This window comes from Vipera ursinii (assembly GCF_947247035.1).
Source record: "Vipera ursinii genome assembly, chromosome: 9".
Lineage (NCBI taxonomy): Eukaryota > Metazoa > Chordata > Lepidosauria > Squamata > Viperidae > Vipera > Vipera ursinii.
In genome coordinates this window covers 2975148-2993082 of record NC_139523.1, presented here as the reverse complement: position 1 = coordinate 2993082, position 17935 = coordinate 2975148, and the positions used below count along the sequence as shown (strand labels likewise).

At 42.8% G+C, this 17935-nt stretch overlaps 1 long non-coding RNA gene across 3 annotated transcripts; it reads left to right on the top strand.

Annotated features, from left to right (window-relative positions):
* The first annotated feature begins 643 nt into the window (after window positions 1-643).
* On the top strand, window positions 644-17627 carry LOC310644239. 3 transcript variants are annotated; one of them, XR_014493243.1, is made up of 4 exons: window positions 644-702; window positions 13538-13759; window positions 14025-15714; window positions 16302-17627. It is a non-coding gene; the product is annotated as an uncharacterized lncRNA (long non-coding RNA). The 3 variants fall into 3 exon arrangements; XR_014493244.1 differs by having other exon boundaries at window positions 14025-17627; XR_014493245.1 differs by having other exon boundaries at window positions 13538-13848; window positions 14025-17627.
* Window positions 17628-17935: the final 308 nt, after the last annotated feature.

Sequence of the window (17935 nt, the reverse complement as noted above, 5' to 3'; positions counted from 1 at the left end):
ACCTTTCAACTTGAAAGACGTGGACAATATGTCCAGTAGCTCTAGAGATTCTTCCATCAGAAAATTTCCCAGACAGAATTAATTCTGCAAGCAAGTTACATAATAATACATGCTTACATTTTTTAAAAAAAATATCCCAATATTTTCCTGATTGTTAGCACATTCTTCTCTACGGGGTGTTTGTCACTGGTCTTTGGCAAGACAACAAAATCCTTTCTCCGAAGCTTCTACAGATGTGTCAGAAGCTTCCTTCTCTCGCGCCTCCCTTCAAACTTCGTCCATTTTGACAATCTGGAAAACTGGATCGGGGAAACAGGTGCAATCATAAACCCCCACCTGTCACTCCTGCTGCATGTAAAACAAATGAAAACAATGATGGGGGAGGGGTACTGAAAGCCCTCTCCCGGCTGGTGGAACCAAGAGGAATGTGTGCAAAATACAGATAAGGGAGATGAACTCCGCCCTCCTTCCTTATCAACCCTCCCCATTTTCCACAGCAGGGACGTATAATTTGGTGCCTTAATCACAGAAATTGGAGTGGCAGCTGCCGCCTTTCAATGAGTTGGTTGCTGGAGCTGACCCCCCTCCCCCGCCTGCATCTAAAATGGAATCTTACTTCCCGAATGCATTTTCTCTTCTGCTCTTTTTCTACATCTTGATGGTGTGTAATGAAGGCAGTTGGCAATCACGCATCGCTGTAAGGTACTGGTTGGTTTGGAGACGCACATTTTTTTTGTTGTTGTTCCTGTATCTGCCCATGCTTAAGAAACTGAAATGTGATGCTGTTGTTTCCCTGCATGGTATCGCAATGCCAAGGGAGCCAGTTTGGCATGGCAGTTAGCTGGGCTAGGAAGTGATGGAACAGGAGCCAGTTGGGTGACTTTGGACCAATCTCCCAGGCCTGGGCAGAAGAAAACAACAACAGGGGCAAACCACTGCCCAACATCTGGACAAGGAAACTGCAGTCAGAGGAACTGAAGGGAGGGAGGGACAATGAAGCAGGATCCACTTTGTGCCACAGAGGATCTGTCAATAACTTCTCAAAGAGCATTGTAATACCAGGCCAAGAACCAAGCTCTTTATAGTCCAGCTTAGAAAACAAATCCCCTTCTACTTTTGACAGTTGGTGGGAAGTAAGCAAGCCTTGGAAATTATTTAGAAATATGACTTTCCTGCCTTCCTTCCTTCCTTTCTTTTTCTTTCTTTCTTTCTATTTCTTTCCCTTTCCTTCCATCTTTTCTTTTTTTCTTTCTTTCCTTTCTTTTTCTTTCACCTTCCTTCCTTCCTTCCTTCCTTCCTTCCTTCCTTCCTTCCTTCCTTTCTTTCTTTCTTTCTTTCTTTCTTTCTTTCTTTCTTTCTTTCTTTCTTTCTTTCTTTCTTTCTTTCCTTCTTTCTTTCTTTCTGCCTGTCTTTCCCTTTTACCCAAGAGACAGATTTGCCTACAAGGACTTCATTTCTTATGAGTAGTTGTGCCCTAAGGCATTCGAGTCTATTTGGTTTTAGGCAGGTATGCATTAAATGAATAAGACCCTTTAAAACGGGAGACAGTACTCACATTATTAAAATAAAAAGGGGAAACTTCAAAAAAAATTACCTTCCTTCCCATGCAGTCTTGATAAAAAGCCCCTGAACAGCTTGGTACCTCCAGTCGATGCAAATTGCCACACTGAGAGTCTGTGCAATTTTAATCAAGATTATGGTTGGGGAAAGAACAATAGCTTCTCTCTGTGTTGTGATCCCAGTGAAAATTGAGAGGTTTCTCCTGCAAATAGGGTTTATTTTAAAAACATCCCAGCATGGTTGCTAACCAGACAGACAAAACCATGTGTGCTTTGAAACCAGATAAAAACATATGCATTTCTCTTCAAACATACAACATTTGGAAAGGAAAACGGACACGTGCAAAATGCTTTCTATCACGGCTACATCTCAGTTCTGAAACTGGCTCAGGACAAGGGCCATGTGAAGGCTCAGGGTCTCCCTGTAAAGTTTTTATTATTACGCTACACCTACTTATTGAAACGCCCGCCTGCAATTTTAGAAGTATGAATTGCAGGGTGCTTTGCAAGCATGATCAAATCACAGAGCTCCCCCCCCAGCCCTGCAGAGCCCTTATCTTTAGAGGAAACGCAATATTCTAGGAATGTAGAATAGGAGGCTGGAAAAGGTGGGAAATCAAACCCACACATCCAGCCCTGCTCCCCCCTCAACTCCCCCTTTTTGTGTTACAAAGAGAGAAAGGATTCCATGAGGGACTGAGGGAATTCTGACTTGGTAGAGACAAAGAACATGTTTGTACACCTCTCTGAAGGGAATCTTACAGGAGCCCCCACCTGCTTCCAGAGTTGTGGCAAGATTCCCAGGAAGTCTTCTCCTCACCGGTGGGGGGGGGAGTTGGTGGGGATCTTCTCTCTGTCCTCTCCTCCATACTCCTTGCTCGGCAGGGTGGCTTTCTTCTCCTCACCCTCCCCCCCCAGCTAACAAAGCAGCTGTGTGGGGAGCACTGGACTTTTGAAGGACCCACCACATGTGGCCAGGTCGAGCAGCCACAGGGATGGCACCATTTGCCCCCCAGCTGGATAATTTCCAGGAAGAGGAAGCTTCTCTCCACAGAGGCCCTTTGGAAATTGGAGAGCAGGAGATGACTTTCCATGCCAGCTCCACCACCCTACTCCGCAATTGCTGAATTCATATGCAGGCTCTTTGCGCCTCATAAATTTTCATCTTGGCATCGTTTCTTGTTCTCCTTTACCGCATTTTCAAAATGTAGGTTACCCCCTTTGCATTTTAAGCAGGCACAATTGTATCTAATGCCAGGGATTTTATGGCCACTAAAGCGCTCCTCAGTTTGATGAACTGATCTCATGCGAGGTAAATTATGTCACTCATCGGCTTTGTCAGTAAATCAAGGGGTGACACTTTCCTGATTTGTAAAGACTGAAGGGAAAGATTCACGTGGAAAAACGCAGAAGGCAAGGTTAGATTAATAAGCAGTTTAAAGAAAATGTTCCCCTTTCAACGGATACAGTGCATCCAGAATCAATTCTGGCTCTCTGACATTTTGGAGATTTCTATCTGAGCATCCATAGGAAGTCTACCATATATTAAACATTTTATGGAAAATTCAATCCAGGATTTATTTTTTTGCTTCACAGTAATTGACAACATTTTCATGCCATTTGATGCTATGAATTTATATCAGGTCCCATCAATTCTGACCCTCGCACACACGTCTATTCTGCTTTGGCAGCAGCTGGCAATAGAGAGAAAAGTCCTGCTCCCATTTGGGTCTCCTGCACAGCTTCTTCCAACACCAGAACTGGAGACTTGCAGCCATTCCTGGCTCTAGGCAGAGCCAGTGCCGATTGATTGGAGATGCCCACCAAGATCTAGGCCTTTAGGTCTGCATCTGTACTCTTTGTTTCTTGGAACTTTCTTAACAGGATAGGCAATTTTGCCCTCCTTTGCCTCATCAAACACAAACTCTATGTTTTCCCCTGAATCAGAAAAGGCCTTGACCTCCTTCCATCCCAGTCCAATATTGCCAGCCTCAATTCTTCTCTTGGGTTGTGCTAAATAACTGGATTCTGGATCTTCAGAAAGACGGTTGGGGTGCAACACTTCTTCTACAGAGCAGAAAGGAAATTTTGGTGGGGTCTGATTTTTCAGTGGGCCGAGCAGCTACAATTAGAGTGGTCCTGAGACTCTCATCTTAAAAAATGCTTATTAGTAGCAGATCTCCAAAGAAAGACAGCTCAACCTGAAAAGCTGAGAAACAGAAGGCAGACCACATAGCCACAAAAGGTCTCCAGAAAAGAAATGCAAGAGAAGGCACCAATAATGGGCCCACTCTTCCAAGTTCATCAAAAAGGCCACCTGGCCAGCAGCAGCAGGAGATTGGCTGATACCCAAGTCAGTGTCTTCCTTGTTGGTTATCAGGAGGCTATTATGATAACCTGGACCAGGGGTAGGCAACCTTGGCTCTTTTATGAATCGTGGACTTCAACTCCCAGAATTCCTGAGCCAGCATGGCTCAGCTTGGAAACCTCTCCCTTTCCCCTCAGCATGGCTGGCTCAGGAATTCTGGGAGTTGAAGTCATGGACAGTCAGCTGGAGAATTTTCCAATCCAGATCCTTGAGAGAGAGAAATCTAAGATAAATCCCCCTGGGAGAAAGGCTGAGTCTCCATAAAATGGCAACCAGTGCCAACTTTATCCAGGGTCTGATGTTACAAGGCAGCTTCCCACATTTTTTGTAGGTGGCCTTTCCTCTAGGAAGGAAACCCTCATCAAATTACACCATGATTTGTAACCGTTTTCTAAGAGTGAGACCTAGTTGTGTTACAAGAGGCTTGCCCTCTCCTGTAGAATTAGGAATCTTTATGTAGCACCAGAACAATATCATTGAACACCACCCAAGAATAACAGGAGATTATTGGTAGAAGGTTTATTTCAGCAAAGCAAGCCTCTCTCGTTCATTCATTTGCTCATTCATTCATATCATACCTACTAAAAAGACCCTTCTTGCTGGTGAAGTGGCAAAAGCCTCCAGAGCACTCTTTGAGAGGAATCTCAATACACTGGAAATAGAATTAAACCTTTTCTTTTCTGCTTCCCCAACTTCTCTTTTATGTACAATGCTGGATTCCATCTACCTCATTTATCAAGGTGTGACAGATGCCCATCTGGAGGAAATGTCCCTTCCATGGCCATTCTGTGGTCAGAGGATTTACAAGAATCTTATCAAATGCGTTGAAAACATTATCTGTTTCTTGCCTTGCAGCATCTTGCAAGTGATTGAGCTTTGCACTGCATTCCTTTCACATTCTCGCTCCAACTGAACTTATTAACTCTTCCGTGTTTGGCCATTGACTCATCCTGTAAGTCAAACCTGGGGCAGATTAAAAATAAGGGTGACCCGTAAATGGGGGGGAGATGTGAAAAATGGATGTGGAGAAGGATCAGGGCAGATGCAGAAGAGTGGCAGAGTGAGGGCAGAAATGAACTGAGCAGCTGAATGAAGAACCACAGAGAGAAAACCTCCAGGCAGCTCAATTGAAATAGAAGAATACAGACCATATGAGGCTGGTGAAGAGAAAGCAAAATGCCATACCATTGCCTCAAGAGCTGGCAGGAGAATTGAGTCCAGGAGGAGCAGAGCTCAGCTATGCCAGCTTTCGGCTGAGGTGGGGGGAGGGATCTGCACTTGTTCTGGTTCACAAATCTCAGCAAGGAAGTATCCAAATACATCAGTGGACCTGGAAAGTTGGCAAGAGGCCTCATGACTTCTATTTTTTTCCACAAAGCAACTTTTCTCCACTTCACTCATGTTAAAATGGAACAACTTTTGAATATCTCTGTTTAATTAGTTCAAGATTAAGTACACCCAAGTCTGCATCAACAGCGGGGTAGTATCAAGATCGCAAGAAGTGATCGTGCCACTTTATACTGAACTGGTAAGACTGCACTTGGAATTTTGCGTCCAGTTCTGGTCACCACAACACACAAAAGATACTGAGATTCTAGAAAGAGTGCAGAAAAAAGCAACAAGGCGGTGAAGGGTCTGGAGGCGACACCATACGATGAATGGTTGAGGGGACTGGATATGTCCAGTCTAAGGAAGAGAAGGACTATAAGCGACATGATAGAAAACCACCAATATTTAAGGGGATGTCACAGAGGAGAGGGGGGGGGTCAATCTATTCTCCCAAGCACCAGTGAGCAGGACAAGGAATAACAGGTGGAAGTTTATCAAAGAGACATTCAATTAGATTTAAGGGGAAAAAATTCATGACAGTAAGAACAATTAAGCTGTGGAACAAGTTGCCCCCAGAAGCTGTGGGTGCTCCATCACTGGAGGTTTTCAGGAAGAGACTAGACAGCCTTTTCTCCAGAATGGTATGTGTCTCCTGCTGGAGCAAAAAGGCTAGAAAACCTCCCAGGTCCTTTCCCACCTGTTATTCTATGTTCTATGGTCTATTTCTGGCTGTGACCACTGCAGTTTGTAGATATAAATGTAGTTGTTATTGCTTTGTGTTCAGTCTTGACTTAATAACCAATTTCTCAAAATATATAAGATGTAGAAGTAACAGAACCAGGGAGCTTTGTCCTGCTTATTTAACTCCAAGTATTGTAACAGCCTCTCTATCAGCGTGCTTCTGCAAGAGAGAAAGCCTAGAGATAGAAGTCCTGACATTCATCCAAGCGCCCACATAACGGCACCATTGGTGCAAAGTAAGAGAAACAACTGAGTAAAAGGTCTCAGGCCCACTACCTGGTCATGTGAAAGTTGAAAAGTAGCTTCCAAATAAGAATATGATTGAAAACTTGTCAATAGCTGCAGGCCTCATCATACTATGCATCAAGGCCAAGACAACTAAACTCTGTAATCTGAAATCAGCAGGAACAGCTGAAAACCAGATGTCCATTGCGGTCAGTCTGCTTGTGTGAATCTTCATAATCTTCAGCAACTGTACCTAACACTCCAGGATGAATCTTGTGAAGCATCGGATAGCACTGGATAGACTGAATGGATAGTCTTTGCATCGAAGGGCACCCCAAAGGTTTGAAGACCACCAGCTACAAATAGTTCTTCTCTTCCTTAGGAAGGGATAGTTGTAGACATGGTAGTCAAAATTGCCTCCTGAGGAACCTGAATACTGTGATGTGATGGAGTTGTGGAATGAACCTGCCAAATTAGACTTAAAAATACAAAAGGAGAGGTCATCCAAAAGGCACGATTAATAGGAATGTAGCACAGGTGTTGCTGAGCAACTGGGTGGAATCGGGCAAGCGTTCTTTTTAATACTGTATGTGTGTTGTGTGTTGCTCTCAAATCTGTGTTTGATCAGTTCTGAACATTCACTGTTTTATTGCTCCTGAATCTATTGAGCCTCTTTTACTTCTGAACAAATGAAGTCTGCTCAGTTCTTAATTCAATAGCTTCAGTCTGTTTATTCAGACACTTAGTTATCATGGCTACAATCCAGAATGAACTCCTTCCAAAAAGAGGAGAGGAAAAATCCCAGGGTGGTGGGGTGGGGTCTCCACATCACTACAAGATTTCCGCTTGAAAAAGAAAAGATTTTCTCCCTATCATCCCTCCCCTTAATTGTCGCTGAATTCTATGTATAGTATACACTTAGTGTTCATACAATTAATGAGCTTGCTAATCAGAATATCATGGGAAACTTTATCAGTGTTTTGGGGAAATGAGACATTTTATATCTATAGCAATTCCCACAATTCAACTGATTTTAAAAAAGGGGTCAAGGTTGCTTTATTGTCCAAGAGGCTTATGGTGCAGTCTCTGTGTGATCTCTTCAAGAACCCTCTCAGATATTAATGTTGATAGATTGGTTTTTACATCCTTGGATCCTCCTTTGCCCCTTTGACAAATTCTGGAAATCTGATGAAGTGGACTAACTCAAGGTAGCATTGTTCCTCTCTGCTACTTCCTCAGATTTCCAGAATTTGTCACAAATAAAGTGTGTAAGTAAGTCCTTTCAATGCTGTAATATGAAATTTCTTTAGGTGGCAAGTTAAATGCATCTGATTTATACTGATTTAAGTTTAATTAAATTGGTTAATTAAATTAATTATAATTCATTTACAGTGATAATTATAACAATATTAAATTGATTTAAATTAAATTGAGCATGAGTTTTATCAAACGCAGCTTTCAGTTATGCACATTTTTTCTGTCAAATAATTTTACTGCATTTTACAAAGCATACACATAAAAAGCAACATAAACTAACAATCAAGAGAAATGTTAAAAAGTAAAAAAGAGAATAGGAAGAAAAGTATGAAAAAGTATAAAGAAAAACCCAAATATGAACAAAGAATGACTTCTGACTTCTTCCAAGGATATAAAGAAAGCTTACATTTTACTCTTAGTTTAAGGCGATAATAAAATGTCCATTTTCCCCAAAATAAAAGGGGAAATGCAAGAAAAAAATTCTTTTTCTCCCTTTTCAAATTTTATCATCAAATCCATGTGTCAAAATCACAATCTCCTGCAAAAAAATATCCACAAAATCCTTCCAGTTATAGAGGAATTCCTTCAGTGAGTTTTCTCTCACGAGGGCTGTTAACTTAGCCATCATTGCCAGTTCTGTCAGCTTTATTAACTGTTCTTCTGTTGTGGGTATCATAGGGATCCTTCCAAAGCTGAGCATATAAAAGTTGTGCTGATGTTATCGTATATAACAATAAAACACCATGTGATTTTTCCACTGCTTTTATCCATAAACCTTAACAAAAAAATTCTGCCCTGACTTTTACATTGATTTTTCAGATTTTCTGAATTACTAATTTCCACCCAATGTTGCTTAGCTCTTTTACAAGTCCACCAAAGGTGATAAAGGTTTCCTACTTGAGTCTTACATTTGCAGCAACTATTTAAGGATGCTCTGTATGTTTCAGCCTCTTTATCTGTGGATAAATACCATCCTTACATCATTTTGTAAAAGGTCTCTTTGGGGTTATAACATAACATAAATTTTAGGTTTTTTTATCCACACATTTTCCCATTGATCAATTGGTATCTTCCTGAACAGTGAGAACAATTAACTAGTGCAAGGGTAGGCCACCTCGGCTCTTTTATGACTCGTGGACTTCAACTCCCAGAATTCCTGAGCCAGCATTGCTCCGTATGGAAACCTCTCCATTTCTCCTCAGCATGGCTGGCTCAGGAATTCTGGGAGTTGAAGTCCACGAGTCATAAAAGAACCGAGGTTGCCTACCCCTGAACTAGTGGAATGGGTTGCCTTCAGAAGTTGTGGGTGCTTCCATCACTGGAGGCTTTTATGAAGAGACCGGACAGCCATTTGTTTGGAATGGTATACCCCCTCCTCAAGCAGGGGGCTAGACTAGAAGACCTCCAAGGTCCCTTCCAACTCTGTTATTCTGTCTCATTTTGTTATTCTGTTATATTGATTTTTTTGGTCAGTTTATCATAGAATTTTAACTAATTTGTCTTCTGTTGTCAATTTTAACAAAAGTATATACATTTTTTTCATAAGGTGTTCATTGTTTGTACACAGTTCTGTTTCCAAAATAGTTTTATCATTTCCAAAATCATACCGTTTCTTATCGGCTTTAGATCTCTCTGAGAGTTGCAAGTACAAAAACCATTGGCAATTGAAACCTTCTAACACCAGGTGTTCTCTGGATTTTAATATCATGTGTGCAGTGTTTCAATAAATCTGAGTTATGCACCTTCTCCACGTTCTTCACCATTACAAGCTACAGCACAAGGTCCCTTATTAAAAAAAACCCCCACCTGAAATAAAAGTTGGAACGTTTCATTTTTTCTTTGGTTGCCTATAATTATTTTGCTTCATCATTAAACAACTGGCTTATTATTTTCTCTTCCTTTTATATTGCATATATCTTCAGAAACCATTTTGGCTCCATCATTATAGTTCCAAGGACAATTTAATTCTTGCCTTGCAAGGCCAAAAGAACTCTGAAAAGCATTTAATGAGGAGAGAGATCTCATTGGCTACCTGTTCAGGTCAGCATCAGAGCGGTTATTGTGCAATTCTGTCCTTCCTCTCCATTCTCCACATGAGGAACTGAAGCTGTAATGTATGGGTCTAGTTACGGTACAAGAACTACAGGAGGCGCTGTTGCTGGACAGCTCCGGTAAGGAGTAGCACTGGCGGGAAAACCATGGAAGCCTATTGGCTGACCGCCAGGCGGGAAACCAAGGTTTGAACCTATTGGTCAGTGCCCACCTGGACCAGGTATAAAAGGACCCAGGTAACCCCAGTTCCCCAGTCTTGCTACTACAACCTGCCATCCAATAAAGATTCTGTTGCAGCCATCGCCTACGCATCTCATTCCTCTGTGATTTAACAGTGGCGACAAAGGTGGGATCCTGCTTCAGTAGCCGCTAGATGACCGCAGAGCAGCCGCACGCAACTGGTCAACTCAGCGACCGCCGCAGAGGCACCCGCACTCAACCGGTCAACCCAGCGGATGCTCAGAAGCAGCCGCGCACAACTGGTCAACCCAGCCAAAGTACTTCAGAAGGCTTTGAAGTGCTTTTTAGCAATTCAGATTTTCTTCAAGAAGAATAAAGGAAGATAGACTTAAGATTCAGAAGTATCTTGACAGACTTTTGCATTGGGCCCTATCAAATAAAATGCAGTTGTGTGGTGAGATTAGTCAGGTTCTACATTTAGGTAAGAAAAACCAAAGGGATCTCAGTGTCCTAGTGGACCACAATCTGAGTAGGAGCCAGCATTGCCTGAAGCAGTCAAAGAGGTCAATGCAGTCCTAGATGGCATCAACAGAAGGACAGCATCAAGATCATGGGGAAATCATAGTACTGTCCTATACTGCTCTAGACTGAGGCCACCCTTGGAATACTACATCCAGTTCTGGTCACCACGATACAAAAATGATGATGACACCCTAGAAAGAGCAACAAAGATGATAAAGAGTCTAGAGGCTAAACCGTATGATGACTGGTAACAGGAACTAGGCATTTCTAGCCTAAGAAAGAAAAGGATCTGGGGTGGCATTGTAGCTGTCTCCCAGTACTTGAGCAGCTGTCACAGAGATGAGTGGATTGAGTTATTCTTTAAAGCAACAGAGGTCAGAACATGAAGTAATGGTGTGGAAGCTTGTTTAAACCTAGAACTAAAGAGAACAGTTAATCAGTGGAACAATTTGCCTTCTAGAGTTGTGGGTGCTCCATCACTGCAGATCTTCAGGAAAGGATTTGACAGCCATTTGTCCGGGATGCAATAAGGTCTCCTGCCTTGGGCAGGGAAGGGAACAGATCTTGTTCTTTTAAAACTAGAGGCAGAACTTCAAGAAAAGAGAGCAAGAAATGGTGTTCCACATCACTGGCTTCCAGACTCTGATTAGTATAAGATTTCCAGGAAAAACGAATGTCCAGGTAACAGATGGAGCATCTGTTTTCAGGACCATCTATTCTTTGTAGGAATAGGAAGAACCACTTTAGCTAAGAACTGGATTAGTATTTTTTAAAATATACAAACATTTTCTCTCATACAATTTTTTGTAATTTGTACAATTTATGACAATATTATTTAGCCTATTGAGAATCTTCAAGGAATCTCTAAGAATTTTGCATCTCATTCTAGTCCAGGGGTAGGCAACCTTGGCTCTTTTATGACTTGTGGATTCCTAGCTGGCTCAGGAATTCTGGAGGTTGAAGTCCACGAGTCATAAAAGAGCCAAAGTTACCTACCCCTGTAAATCTAGTCTCTTTGTAGCAAGTTTCCTTGAATTTTATAACAAATCACTGCCATCTTGTGGGCTGCAAGATCCTAACTTTCAGTTTTCAAACTTTCAATTGGATCCCTTTTTTCTTCCATTCATTTGCAAGTTGTTAGTTCTGCTGATCAGAACAACCATCTAGTTATTTTTTCCCCTACATTGACTAAAGGTAAAGGTAAAGGTGCGTGCTAGTCGTTTCCGACTCTAGGGGCTGGTGCTCATCTCCGTTTCAAAGCCGAAGAGCCAGCGCTTGTCCAAGGACGTCTCCGTGGTCATGTGGCCGGCATGACTAGACGCCAAAGGCGCACGAAACGCTGTTACTTTCCCACTGTAGTGGTCCCTATTTTTCTACTCGCATTTTTACGTGCTTTCAAATTGCTAGGTTAGCAGAAGCTGGGACAAGTAACAGGCGCTCACTCTGTTATGCAGCACTCGGGATTCAACCTGCCAAACTGCCGATCTTCTGATCGACAAGCTCAGTGTCCTAACCCACTAAGCCACCATGTCCCTATCTACATTGACTACCTGAATGTTAATATTTAAAGCTAAAAGGAGATCTTCTACAATTTTATCTTTTTTAAAAAATAAAGCTTAATTTCCTTAATTTCCTGTGATACTGGTTCATCTCACAAGGGGGAGAAGGGATGGTATCTCTAGTTGCATGCCTCAATCATGTGAAACCAGCATATGGCATTGATTGATTGATTGATTGATTGATTGATTGATTATATTTATATGCCGCCCTTCTCCCTAAGGACTCAGGGCAGCTCACAACAATAAAAACTAAAAAAGAACATGAAAATACAAAATTTAAAAAAGAATTAAACAGTAGATATGTTCAATACATAGTAATTTAACCCCATAAAACCAAATTTAAAACCATAGTCAGTCCAGGCCCGATTGTTGAAACATCCATGTCTTCAGGTCACGGCGAAAGGACCGAAGGTCGGGGGCCATCCACAGCTCCAGAGGCAGCTCATTCCAGAGGGTCAGAGCACCCACAGAGAAGGCTCTACCCCTAGGGGTCACCAGCCAGCATTGCTTAACCGACGGAACTCTGAGTAGGCCGACCCTGTGGGAGCGAACCAGGCGATGGGAGGTTGACAATGGCAGCAGGTGGTCTCGCAAATACCCCGGGCCTAAGCCATGTAGGGCTTTAAAGCTAATTACTGGCATTATGGCAATTATCTCAGTTTTAGCTTTTTAGTTGCCAGAACAGCAGCAGAAAGACACCCCCTTTCCCACACCAGGGTCAGGAGGAGGATACTGGGTGAGGAGTCTTATAGATGGGGACAGCCCTGTTGCTGTCCCGAATTAGAGTAGAGGGGCTCAGGGCCATGGTGGCAAACCTATAGTACGCATGACACAGATGGCACGCAGAGCCCTCTCTGGGCACGTGCACCGTCGCCACAGTCCTAGGCCTTCAGCTGGGTTTTATAAAACCTTTTCACTTTAGGCCTCCACCGCCATGTGCAAAAAAAGGAAAAAAGGTTCAATCAATCATTTTCAACTTCTTGCAGGGAAAAAAAGATCTCGCAAAAATGGAATTGATTGATTGAACTTTTGTAGTCCCACCCAGTCTGCCATTACCATCACAGCCACACCCACCCAATGGGCCACGCCCACCCGGCACCCGACGATACATAAGTGGGTTTTGGGTTGCAGTTTGGGCACTCGGTCTGTAAAAGGCTCACCATCACTGACTCAGGGTATGATGGCTCAGAGGTTTTCTGGAAGAGGAGATCAAAACCACTTCCACCCTACAGCTCTGGCATGCTGCCTCACTGCTCTTTTAAGGATAATTTGCCCCACATAAATTGGCATGGCAGAATAATTGTGGGCAAACCCTGTAAGTCTGGAAAGGTGTTCTGGGACATTTTTTTATTCATACTTCTGGCAGAGAACAACCTTCACAGACAGTTCCTCTTGTCCTAGGGGAAAAGGTCCTAAGAAAGGATGGATGTGCCAAGCTAGGGCTCCTGTGAAGCCTTCAGGGTGACCTGACTCCTTTCTTGTCCTAGAGAATCTAATTCTGATTTAAGGGCCGTGTGCAACACTCATTACAGCAATCTCTGTAACACACCAGTAAGAAAGGAGTGGGCGCCACAAAGGGCTAGCCCCTTTTTAAGTATGTGAAAGTGGTTCGTTATTGAAGGCGCTGTCCTATATTTTCCACATTATTAATTTTTTCAGTATAACTGTAGCAGAAAGCCTGCAGTAGCGGCATCAAATCTGCCTGTGGTTTCCTTCAGTTTTCTTATTATTTTTTTTCTGCCAAGGCCGAGTCAGACAAGAAGGGATTGAAGAAGTGGAGCAGCAGCAGAGCCAGCACATAATCCTTGAAGTTAATCTTCTCCAAGCCCGCTTCCACTGGGTTGTTCTTGAAACTGGTATTGTGCTAACTGGGGATGCAGTAATTTCCAGACGACACCAGGAAAAAACCCCACTTGCTTTTCTGCTTGCAAGAATGCCCACAGGAAGGCAGCTGCCAGCCACAAAAGGTACATCAATGTGAAATGATTAGAAATATGAAAATACGTCCGGAATCTTCCTTACAGAAAAAACTAACAGAAGAAGCACAAGAGATACAGTGAGTACCTATCTGACTGTTCTGTTCCTTTTCCCAAAGACCACATTTTGTGAAATGCTGTTCAACAACTGAGAGTCAAGGAGGTTAGGGGGATCCAAAGGACATTAGGGGGATCCATGGGCCACTCTTTCATTGATCTTTGTAAACATTGCATGGTGTCGTATTTTTCATTCCAGTCCAAAGATGTGAAGTTTATCTCAGCTCGTGACGGGATGCACTTCTACCACCCAGATGTCCACCAGCATTCCCAACACCCTTTTCCAGGAGTTCCTGGACAGCAACGTAATGAATAGCCAGTAGAGAAGGTCCAGAAACAGTCCTGACTGATTGGCTGACACAGAAAATACACTTTCTTAAATGATTCTCAGTTCCCCGATTCCTGAGACCTAAATCTGAATCCCAGTTGCAAATCCAATCTCTGTTAACTACCATGATCAGATAAACAAATAATTGTTTTGGTATGCTCGGCAACCAGCCTGCATTTATGGCTGTTTGCAGCATATGACTGAATTTTATGACATTTTTGCCAAGAGTTGGCAATTACTTCTGGTTTTCAGGCAAAATGCCCCCACAATGGATTTGCAAACAACTATGGTGTTAAGTGCTTCAAAAAAGGTAATAAAATCAATAGGTGACCCACATTATGACCATTAAAATTCATGATCATAATGGGCAGGCTGTATCAGAGTCATAAGTCAAGGACTATCTGTACAACATTATTTGAAGGGACTAAAGAGCAAAATTATTAGAAATAAAAGAAACATAAAGTTGGTTTATTTGATCAAGGCTAAAATAGATACGTTTTTATCTCTGATAAAACTTAATGGACTGTCGCTGACACCAGGACTGAAATGATAGCTTGTGTGGATTGGTTTATAGATAAGAAATGGGATATGGGAAGATGGGATAATTTATATAGCAGATAATGTGTATATTTTTGATGAAAGTGGGAAGTCACTGCTTTATATTTTTCTTTTCTTTTCTTTTTCTTTGCCATTATTTTTTCTTTCTTTTTTAATTTTCTTTCTACTTTTTCTTTCCTTAACCTTATTTTTTTCTTCTATTTCTTTTCTTTTATTCTTTTAATACTTTATTTAAACTATTATTGAATTGTATGGTAGAATTCAGAGACCTACTGATATACTCCTCAGTTGCTAGTTCCTATGTCTGAAAACTTGAAATTTTAAATTAAAATAAAAACTAAATTACAGAAGTGCTCAAATGTTATCTTAAAGGTGACAAGTTACTAAAAGTGTTTATAGTTGTTATGATGAAGGTGACAAGTCACTTCCTTATATTAGCTGAGATCCTGTACAGAATCCTCAAGCTCCCTGGCCTCAAGACATGGACCATCCATAAGGGTGAGAAGAAAATACACACACATACAAACACAGAGAGAGAGAGACAGAGGGGGAGGGAGAGAGAGAGAGAGAGAGAGAGAGAGAGAGAGAGAGAGAGAGAGAGAGAGAGAGAGAGAGAGAGAGAGAGAGAGAGAGTGTGCATTGGTCCTTCTTTGGAGAAAGTCTTCACAAAATGCCTGAATGTGTAACAGTTGCTCTCGTAGATCCTGCACTGAGCAGGATTCTGAGAAAGCATCTTCTCTTGCAGAGCATGGAGGCACTGTTGGAAAACAGCTTCTTCTCACTGAGATGGGGAAGGATGATCAGCAGCAAAATGACTGCCAGCAACTGGAGTCCCTGCCACAGCTGGTGGTTTGTTGTGGGGCAGGAAAAAGGGGCAGTTTTGCATTCCCTGTCCCTGCAGTTATGCATTACTCTCCTATTCCCATACTCCTGAATGTTGTCCAAAGTTCCTACAGCCTGAGTTTTTCAGTGTCCCCTTTCTTCTCAAAAGGAGGCCATGGAGGTATCTGGAGCAAAGAAGCAACCTTGAGGGGTCCTTGGTCTTCTCTCTGAGCTTGGTTGTTTTTTGCAGTCGTTTCATTACCCAACTATGTAACATCATCAGTGCATGTAACCATGATGTTACCTAGTTTGAATAATGAACTGTCTGCCAGAAAGCAACCACGCTCAGAGAGCACCAAGCAACCCTCATTTCAACCCTGAGCTACAAATATTCTTCTTTATCGAGAAGCAACCGTCCCCAGGGATGGAGACCTCTGCTCCACCAGCCCCATTTCAAGGCTCAGTCCCCTTGGATGCAAGCCTTGAGTAGAAACGGTTGCCCGGGAGGAAGCCTTCACCAAACCAAGAGCCATAACTGGCCCTTTGGACTGGCTTTGAGCTCTGGTGGCTGCACTTAATTAGCCGGCCACCAACAAACATCATTTACAAGACCCAAACACTTCAAGCACCCTGTTAAGCTGCCGAAAAACATCGATCATTTAATTATAGACCAACTTCAGCTTATACCAACCCAGAGATGAAAAGCAATAGAGCAGCTGTCTATGAATATTTTACAATGAAATTGCTTTTCCTCTTTCGCATCCACAGAGGTGGCATCGCAGGTTGGGCAGACAGAAATCCATCCGTGGAAAAAGGGCTGCTTGCCTTTCTGCAGATCAGCTTCTTCGGGTGCAGTTCTCTGTGTGATGGTCCTGAATTACAATTCCCCCCCCCGATACACACACACACACACACACACACACACCTCTGTGGTATCTGCATCTGGAGATGTGGAGTTGTACAAATCTGTGAAGGACAAATTATTTCAGCTTTTGGGAAGCAACCAAAATGAATCTAACCTTATTCCCTTTAGCCGGTGCCAAAGGCTGTTTTCCAAGGATATGGAATTTAAGTTGCCATTTTGCATGGCATGTATTGTCCCCATGGTGAGATATTTTTTATGTTTAGCCATAGTTATGGTCACATTTATATCAAACTAAATACTGTATAATGGAAAACTAGAAACCATTAAATAAAACCTTGGAGCCAGGAGGGTCATGCATCCCCTCTCATCACGGAAAGGAAGCTTGTGAATGCTGTCTGCTTTGAGGGGAGTGGGCAGGGGTCCTTGGGTTTATTTGACTGGGATATCCCTCTTTTATGGCTCAGAGTAAAATTCCCCTCTGGTTCTCCCTGCAAAGGGATGATAAACAGAGCTGTCAGTTTGGCTGTTGTGGCCCCTGGGCCCAGCCAACTGCACAAATGAGACGCAAGGCCGGCAGGCCACCTATGGCTGCTTCTTCAAACATGAGATGCCCACCACCCTGAACCAGGCCTACTTGGGAGCTAGCGATGGGATAAACAGGTAGACAGGGCAACTACAAGAAGACTAGGAAGGCTGAGTTGAGTGTGAGGAGGTCAACTTTCCTGTTGGAATGCCAAGGAGCTCACGCTTGGTAGCTGTTCAGGAAACAAAGGTGGGAGGGTATCTGGCCTGCGATTGCTTTCAGGTCTCTAGAATGGAAAGAAAATGACATTCAAAATTCAGGACGGTGCTTTTTGTCAAAGGGAGGGGCTTAGCTAGAAGGAGAGCCGGGGATTATGGCAATCTGGCTTCTCTATGCAGCCCTGCAGCCCAGGGGCAAACAAACAAGAAGTGCCTGCTTTCTTTATCCAGGGAAAGGCTGCCTTCAGCTGGTGAATCACAACCAAGCCCAGAGCAAGCAGCATGGAGTCCACAGAATCTTGTAGGCCTCCCAATTTTGAAGACCCCAAATTTCTGTCTCTGGACTTGAAACTGGCTGTTCATACTTGGTGTTCAGCCAGGGTTTATTAATAAAAAAATAAATGACAGATGGCTGGGTTTGTACCACCCATAAACCACACAAATCATGGTTTATAAACTTGTTTTTTGTAATAAAGCCAAACAACACACCAGAGGATTCCCCAGAGTGGTTCATTCTGACAGATTGAGAGTTGGCAAAGAGAAGGACTGTAGCAGAGTCAGGGGAAATGTAATGCCACTGGCTCCCCAGCAGCAGCCATTCACAAAACTATTCGTTGGGTGCAACCTTTAACAGAATATAACAGAGTTGGAAGGGACCTTGGAGGTCTTCTAGTCCAACCCCCTGCTCAGGCAGGAAACCGTATACCACTTCAAACAAATGGTTGTCCAATCTCTTCTTAAAAACCTCCAGTGTTGCAGCACCCTAACATCTGGAAGCAAAGTTCTACTGATTAAT